The sequence below is a fragment of the Oryctolagus cuniculus genome, chromosome 14, assembly GCF_964237555.1.
Source record: "Oryctolagus cuniculus chromosome 14, mOryCun1.1, whole genome shotgun sequence".
Taxonomy (NCBI): Eukaryota; Metazoa; Chordata; class Mammalia; order Lagomorpha; family Leporidae; genus Oryctolagus; species Oryctolagus cuniculus.
This window is the reverse complement of record NC_091445.1, coordinates 41,285,682-41,295,342: the sequence shown is the minus strand read 5'-3', so window position 1 is coordinate 41,295,342 and position 9,661 is coordinate 41,285,682.

The following is a 9,661-nucleotide window of genomic DNA, read 5'->3' as shown; positions in this document are numbered from 1 at the left end:
GTATCACCCACCTTCTTCAAGAAATTTGTTTGCTATGTAACACCTGCCATGTAATAAAATTTCAGGTACCTGTAAGGGAATATGATACTGAGCTAGCTGTCATTCTGTATCTTGTGAAAGTTTTGTTGGGACAAACACATTAAGACAATATGCAAAATTCAAAGACATAGCTTTGCTGGATGAACATCATAGAAACAACATGGGAAAAAGTGATGTGTGTTTTTGCCAACTTTGAATATTGTGATATTTAATGCTGACCTTATCATTCAGCTTGTTCAGAATTTTTTTATTTAGTGCTAGAGCTAATATTTTCATGACTTATACAAAACCCTTAAAATTTATATTTAAAGCACACCCTTGCATTTAGATTAAGAGGAAATTAGCACAGTATTGTTTGGATGTTAAAGTTATAAAAATCATTGTACCAGAGTAGGGAGAAAAAGAGGAGAGATATTCCTAATGGTATCTCTTCACAATGTGTGACTTAAAGCAAACAACATAATACCAACATGCAAATATGATCTGATCATAAATATAATTAGTTATAACAAATAATAAATTATCAACAGATTAAAAGATACAGTATTTGCCTCTACCTGCCTCCCAAACTCGAGCTCAAATTAAAATTCCTACCAGTTATCCCTCTTACATTTAAACCTCAAACGTATGTAAGGTCAAATATAGGACTTCTTACATTCAAATCCAAGAACATATTTGTTCAAAAAAAGAGCAAAAGGAAGTAAAAAGGTCAGTATGAAAACACTGGAGACAACTGTACTGTAGGATAAAAATTCTCTGTCCCGTCAGCTCAAAGTATATCAGTCAGGTTAATTTGAAGGATCCTGTTAAATATTCTCTTCCAAGCCCTTTTAGATAATTAAGATCATTAATAACAGCAGAGTTTGCTTTGTCCAGTAGAGGGCACTGCTACATATGGAAAGAAACATACTGAGTACTAGGTTCCACAAGAGTTTGTGAATGAAGAACCAGTACCTAGAGCGTGAGAATTTTGCTTCTTGAAACAGAGAACCAACTCTAAGGGAACAAAGAGGCAATGGAGATACTGAGAAGAAACGCACACAGCTGAGCAATGGCTGCAGGGCAGTGGCAGCACTGATAACACTGATAGGATGGCTTAATTTGAGTTCTAGAGGTGTTTTCAAATAATGAGCCCAATAGAAATGTACATTGAAGTAAGAAATTAGAGGGTGCTCCAGAAATATTAAATAAATTATAAATTATATTTTATTGCATCCCTGCTTGCTAGAATTGGCAACTAATATCTCCTTGAAACTAGTGTTGTGAACGACATCATGATTCGGTTGAATGCAAGCTCTAGCATTCACGCCTTTACTGCAGTCGAATATCTATGGCAGTTGACTCTTTCTTTTGAACTAAGAATCCCATAGCCATGATTCAGTTTTAGCTCACCACATATCTGATAATGTTATCTAAATCCTAGCACAAAAAGTTTTTTTTTTAAAAAAAAAAACAGTTCCTAATAAACCTCTTCTCAGAAATACTGAAATAATAATTTTTAAAAATATCTTCTTTTTTTGGCCTATGGATCACCTTACTTCAAAAAACCAGTAGTTGTAACGTTTGTGTCTGATATAGGAAAATACATATACTCTCTTCTGTTATACACAGCTTGTTTCTACTCTATAAGCTTATCATACCAACTCCTAAAATTCTTCTTAATTTGTAAATTATACAATTTTGACACAACATTCAAACATTTCCACAATGCTTCTAAATTTTTATCTTTTTTTAGAACTCATATTTTTTTTATTTGTAAGCAGAAGTATAATTAATTGTTTCAAAAGGACTCTCTTCTGGATGTTTAGTCTTTATCCCTTATTTTCAGATATAAGATTTAGAAAAAAGGAATTAAGGATTCCTTATTTTGTGGAATTCCCTAGATATATTTACTGATGAATATGATGGCCTTCTTCAGATTTCTTCTCCACTCCCGTATTTAAGTCTTGATTAAGAAGTTTTAACTAACAGTGAGTCAGTTAAGCAGTTCCATCTATTTTATGTTGCAGCACACAAATCAACACCACCATATACTTTCCTATTAAAGTGCTCTGCGGGGAGGAGAACAAATTGATAATTTGATAGAAAATTATCATTAAAAACAGTTACATTCTTTAAAAATGACACTGCAGAAATCTATTGAATCAGCTTGAATTTCTTTTGTATTTAATTATTTGAAAAATATGAGCCCAAATCCTTCTGTCATTATAAAAAATTATTGATATAAACTATGAAATGGTGATAAAAGAAAGGCTAATCTGGATGAGAAAAAAACAGCTTATGACTTACAATGACATGCTTTGACTATAGTTCTAGGCCTGGCCACTTACCGGAGCCAGCCTCAGTTATCATAGTTGTCACGTAATGGAGGGCAACATTGGCTTCCTTGGAGGCTGATGTGGGCATGGCAGGGAAATGGATATGTAATGTTCAGGATGTGATCATAGCCTAGTCAACATGAAAGACTTTTTTTGACAGGCAGAGTGGACAGTGAGAGAGAGAGAGACAGAGAGAAAGGTCTTCCTTTGCCGTTGGTTCACCCTCCAATGGCCGCCGTGGCCAGCGCACTCCGGGTGGCACACCACGCTGATCCGATGGCAGGAGCCAGGTGCTTCTCCTGGTCTCCCATGGGGTGCAGGGCCCAAGCACTTGGGCCATCCTCCACTGCACTCCCTGGCCACAGCAGAGAGCTGGCCTGGAAGAGGGGCACCCGGGACAGAATCCGGCGCCCCGACCGGGACTAGAAACCGGTGTGCCAGCACCGCTAGGCGGAGGATTAGCCTAGTCAGCTGCGGCGCCGGCCATGAAAGACTCTTACTAGCTCTGCAAATCACTTTTTACTTGGTATGGGCAAATTCTTTACTTCTTTGGATCTTTGGATCTTCAATATGGAATTACAGTACTCACCTCTCTTTCCAAGTAGGGCTGTAAATTAGAAAGGAGATAGTAAATGCTAATGGGGTGAAATCACTTTGCAAGTGGCAAAGTGCTCTAAGCCTATTAGCAAATATAACTAATCAGGAAATAGATGTGAATTAAGGCTGGCATGAGAAAAACTCTATCTCATACTCCATTATCTCAGGAAATTTCTTGCAAAGTTCATTTTGAACGAAAAGAGTATATTGGCTTATAGAGAGCAGATTATTATGAATAGCACCAGGATCATTATTTATTTGTTTTGAGGAAATGATGTTTTTCAAAGTTTTGCCTGTCTGCTGATGGACTGACTTAGTGGCCCAGAATGGTGTTGATGATTGAATGAGTAGATAAAGTATATGACTTCAAGATAAATTAAATTTTGCTATATTTTAATGAAAGTGGCATGCATTTGTGGGCTACAAGTTACCATTATATTAGGCTAATAAATATTTTCCCTTATTTGACATTATATTATAATTGGAGCCTTGCAATTCCTTTCTTCCAATTCTCATAAAATATACAACAGGTTATTGTGAACTATGGTCACCTCATTGTGCTGTGTAACACTAGAAACTTAGTCAGTCGAACTCAGATTTGGTATCCATTATCCAAACTCCCTGAAGCCTGCTGCTTTTCCCAGCCTCTAATAATCCTCCCTGTGTTTAGACTGAGTGGATTTTTTTCCAGTTTCTACATATGATACATTATTAAAAATAGATGAGTTTCAACGTTTCACTCAGAAAATTTTACTAGCAATTTATTAGTGAAGAAGCCATTGCCAACGTGGTAGGGATTTAGATTCAGAATTACTGTGAGCATCCCTTCTTGGAAGTTCTTTTAGGAACTGAGTACATGGTTGACATGAACCTTTTATCTCTGTAGAAGGCAATGCAAATGTAGAATAGCCATCTTCTATCTGTCTGGAGGGTCAGCACCTGACAGACACCATCACAAGCCAAGTACTCCAGGGACCATCTTGGAACTAAAGTGCTATGGAGCTTTTAACGTCCAAACTTCACAGGACCTTCTCCACTGGACAACCCTGGAATTCTGCATACTCAAAAGGCTTATTCAGGGCTGCCTTAAAAAGAACATTTTTCTGCTTAAACACACAACATTGGTCAATGCAGGGATATTTCTAATACTTTATCTGTTCATCAGTTTATTTATTTGTTTACACTAAAATTCCAACATCCCTTAACATGTGCACACTAATCACACCAACTGTATTGATATTGATGGGTGGATACATAGATATTTAAATAGATGGATGATTGATAGATGATTAATTATTGATAGTAATAGGTAGTTGATAGATATTTAAATATATTGATAGATAATAGATATTTAGATAGATAGATGAGTGAGAGAGATGATAGTTAACTATGCAGATGTAATCTATGGAAAGCCAACTAGTTCAACTCCTACTCATTGTGATGAGAAATTCAGAACCAGATAGTTGAACATTTTGTACACAATGACCTAGCACATTAGAAATGGAGCTGAGATTCAGACAAATGTTAGATTTTGCATCACCACACTCACACCAATGATGGGAGTCTATTTATCCTTGGTAATACATCTCTTCAACATTTTTTTCAAGAGAACAAGAGGTGAAATGCCCTTGATCCGCAAACACTGCTTCTACTAATTAAATAATAATTAGTTAAAACCATGTAATTCTTCTTAATTTCATGATATGTCTTTATTCTTCAGAATAAGAAAGTTTCATTTCTATAGTTCTATTTTTCATTTGGTAGGTATCCAAGCACAGCTCTTTGCAAGTTATGTATAATGTAAGCTAAAAATAATGTCTGAGTATTTGTTTCAGAACAGAAGGAATTCTAGACTAATGTGATAAATGGCAGTCGCCCAGCTGCACCCATAACTATTCCATTTTGGTTACAGAGCCAGCTTCAGGACTAGATAAGAGACCAAAATGTCTATCTCATGCACTTTAAGTTTGTGACATTCAAAATTTTAGAGGCAGGATTGCATTTGTTACTGTGTGCTTTAGTCCTTAGGTATAATGGTAAATTCTAACCCATTTCTTTTGTTTCATTTTTTGAGAAATATTTGAATGGTCAAATTCAAGCACATAGCATTCAAATAGGAACTATATGGGAAAGAAAATATGTAAAAACACAGTACTTACATCCAAGTGTCTTCTAAGAAGGAAGAATACAATGATATAAATTTTCCCCTTCTTTGATATTTATTTATATGCCATGTAAACCCATATAGACATTGTTACTATGTCAAACAATGATAAAGCCATTATTACATAGGTAGCTCAAAATTAAGATATTTTTATTTTTGGTCAGAATAAAATTATTTTCTTTCAATATGTTTCTTTCCAGTGTAACTATGCCTTCAGCTGGAAACACAGGAATAATTTCTATATGGTGAGAATTAGATTCTACAAAACATCAAAAAGATAAAAATATAAATGTCCTAAAATTATATTCTGTAAATTTGGCTTTTAAACATGTTTCTTCAAACATTTATGTCCTAAATTTCAAATAAATCTTTTCAGCCAGTTTAGGAATATTTAATCATCTGCTAAAGAAACAGGCATTGGGATACTCTGTAATATTATGTGTCAAAGGTATGGCCCAGAAATGGTGACTTATTTTCACCGGTCCCCTGAGGCTACAGGCATTTGGAAATCATGGGGAATGGTGCTGGGTAATCGCTGTAGTGATGAAGAGCTCTGGAAACATTGGCTGATTGTGACAGATTTTGTCCAAAAGGGAGAAAATTTTACTTTTGATTAGAGGTGAATTAGCAAGAACTCAACTCTGAAACAGCAGCCCCATGGATACTCATTAATTTTAATTGAATGAGTTGAATGTCCAGTCTACATATAATTTTCCAACCCCAATTAATCTGTTACTTAAGGTGTTGGCGAAAGTGACTGCAAGGCTTTTAGCTATAATTTCTAGAATTTGAAAGATGGGCAAGACGCCTGGAAATTATAAAGAAGTCAATGTGGTAATTTTAATTGAAAAGGGAAAAACAGATAATACCCTATGCACGAGGAAGCTCAATTTATTTATACACTTGTGCACAAGAAATTTGAACTAAAATGTCAGTTTTAAAACATCTAGATGAGAGCAGAGTACTGGGGAACAAACAACACTGCCTAAGATATGTCAGATTAATTATAATTCTCACTGTGAATAGAAACCAAAATTAGCATCTTATGTTGGAAACACCTTTTATCTTTTCAAACATTATCTGACTTGGAAATATTCACCTTTTTCTTCCTTTGCCAAAATTTCAATGTTTTATCTTCTAAATTGACCTGTGACTTAAGCTTAATCATCACTGTACACTGAATTTTACTGAAAGATGGACTCTGTAACGGTAACATGCATTTTTAGCACTTGTATCACAATCCATGCCAATGTGACATGTTATGTCATCTAAAAGAATATATTGGCATCTATTTACTCTTTCAGTTTGATCTTCCCAGCATTCTTATGGATGAAGAAGTATGGGATTTGCTCAGTCGGAGTAGAGGGAAAAGTTTCTGGGCTCTACTGCTGGAGCTAAGAGGAATCCAGCAGTAGGCCGCGGATAGGATAAGAAGCAGAGGTGGTGGGTGGTTTAAGAAGAACCAGAGCTAAGTTACATGGCATGAGGTCCTCACAGAGCAGGTAATAGGGGTAAAACTCCAGAGAGGCTTGAAAGACAGGGGGCCCGCAGAGAACTAGGTTGAGAACGCTCTGAACAGAGTGGGAGACAGCCCCTGCTGGTAAGACTGTTGGCAGGTCAGGGATTGACTAAGGTGGGTAAAAAGCTGGGAACAGTTGTAAAAGGATATGAGAAAACCACATCAAGTCACACTGGCTGCAAGCTTTAGGGCTAGAGTTCACGATTTTTGAGATCTCAGAGTGCAAACTGAGGCAAGCAAAAGAGAAAATACTAATTCTTAACTTACGGTATTACATGTCTGGTATATCTACTAATGTTAGTAATTGCTGTGTTAGTAATATAATACACTATGTGTATTTAAGAGAGTGAAGGAGCAAGAATGTGCTATGTATTTAGTAATGTGCCAAGTGCTGGACATTTTAAAATAAAATTCTACTCTTCTAATACCTTTATCTGAGTTGGAATTTAATCACAATCCAACTGAAAAACCAGTGCAAGGCAGTGTACAGTGGCCTCATTTCTCCCATGGGAGGCAAGCTAATCAGAACAAGGGAACCCAGGTTATGCAGAGACTCAGAGAAAGGGAGGAAGGCACACCTGTACCAGGGACTGAAGCAGGGCTGGCACCTTTTTCATTCCCCACCTCTTGTCGTAGCTCATCTCAGCTCCTTTTATCTCATCTTCTCCTTTATCAGGTTTGCTGCTTTTTTCCTCTGCCATATGGAAGATAGAAACAAATGTTCATTCCTAAGCCAAACTTACAGAAGTAGACAAAACAGATGCAGAGGAAAATACCCTATTGGACTGAATTAAGAGCAGTTAACTCTTCACAGGGCTGAGTCTGGTGCAAAAAAATAGTTACCTATGGTCATTGCTGTGTGGGAGAGAATTTAATACAAAACTGGAGCTGCCAAGTTGTTTCAAATCACTTCCTTTTATATAGATGTCATATGTGGTACCATGTTGCTCAAATTGACTGGTATGTCTAGATTATCAGGCATGTAAAAGAATAAAGGTATCAAATGGAATCAACACAGATGTCCATCAACTGATGACAATATAAATAAAATGTGGTATATATACACCATGGAATACTACTCAGCCTTAAAAATGAAATCCTTTCTTTTGCAATGAAATGGATGCAACTGGAAGCCATTAAGTTTAGTGTGATAAACCAGTCTCAAAAATAGAAATATTGTATGTTTTCCTTGATTTGTGGGTGGCAGCCAACATTTAGAAAGGGCTATAATGGAACTTATATTGCAAAGAATCAACCTGGCTTGGAACCTGTGATGGTTGTCACTGTGTAACAGAAGTGCCTGTGTAATATACATGTGTGATCACCTGAGATAAGGCTATAAAATGCAAATAAAAGGCATTTTCTAACAAAAAAGATGGAAAAATGCATTAAAATAACAGGCTATCGCTATGATGCTGAGGAGGAAGAGGTTAAGAAGAAAAAAAAAAAGAAGTTTAAAGGATGGCAGGGAGAAAAGTACAGATTACGATTCTGAGAGTTGTTATGATTACCTTTGTAGTTTTCATAATTGTCTAAGAGAAGCCATTATCCTAGAAAAGCAAACCGTTCCTTGGATATTGTCTCTAGGACACAGTAGGGTTCTACTATATTGAGAGGAAGGATGACTTCTCTGCAGGTCATTCAGTAAGTTCTTAGTTAACATTTCATGCAGCAGCCTTTCATGAGTCAGTAGAAATGCTGCCAAAGTACAGCTGCAATTCTGCAAGTTTTCAGGGCCATATGTTCCCAGGTTGTAATTCTCGGGTGATCTGAATTAATTAATGGATGAAATCTCAAGGAACGGAGAATCAGCTTGATCTTTCATAGTCATCCACAATTATATCTTGTCTCAAATCATCCTAGGATAATGCTAATCAGAGAGTTCCAAGGTGAAATATTTGATGGAGATTGGACCATAAGTGAAGCAAATCTGCCCATTAATCAATAACTCCATTCTCTTTGTTATGTCATTTTAAATGATTTGTATGTTATATTTTTGAATGTGCCAAATACACATGATGATTCTTTCTCTTACATGTGAAATTTATATTTTCCTATTAGGATTACCAATCATTCCTTACCTATCTCATGCCCTCTGCTGATTTCACCTCTCTTACTAGAGAGAGCATACATTGTGAAATCATAGCCAGCCAGACTAGGCATGGATTCCTGGCAAGAAAATACCATTAATCAATAGTATGTGGCCCGCTTCGCAAAGTGAAGCTGGCATAATTATTTCCTCTGTCTTGTGAATCCAAACCCAAGAGGAAGATGGGTGGGGATGGGGTCTTGATTGCAGAGGTCCTGGAGCTTTGAGAATGAGTCAGGCTTCACGGAGCAGTGAGCGCAGGAAAGGGAAGCTAATGCAGTGATGTAGACAGATCAAAAGGAGATGCACAGAGAAAGGGGGAATCAGGAGTAAAAGAGATGAGGGTAAAAACTACTGTATTGGTCTGTCTGATCTGCTAGAACAACACACCCTAGCCTGGATGACTCATAAACAGAGATTTATTTCTGACGATCTGGAAGCCCAATAGGAGGGTGTTAGCGTGGTTGGGTTTGGTGCCAGCAGACAGCTGACTTCTTCCTATCTCCTCTCACAGTGGAAGCAAAGGAGGGATCCATCTGGAACCTTTTGTATATGGCACTAAACCACTGGGGGCTCCATCCGCATGATGTCATTGTTTTCAAGGGCCCCATCTCCTCATCATCATGTTAGGATCTCAGCATATGAATTTCTGGTGGATGCAAGCATTCAGTCAATAGCCAGTGATAATCTATGAACAGACAGCAGTCCTGTCTTTCCAAGCAGCTTTTCACTGAACTTTCCCACAGTCAGAGAGATGATTACAATGAAATATGGACACATAAGGGGAAAATGGACCATACATGGAGGTATGAGCAGAAAAACAGCAAAATACAAAGATATCACAGGGTGGGCATTTGACACAGCAGCTAAGACACCACTTGGGACACCTGCCCAGGTTCAAATCCTAGCTTTGCTTCCAATCACAGCTTCCTGCT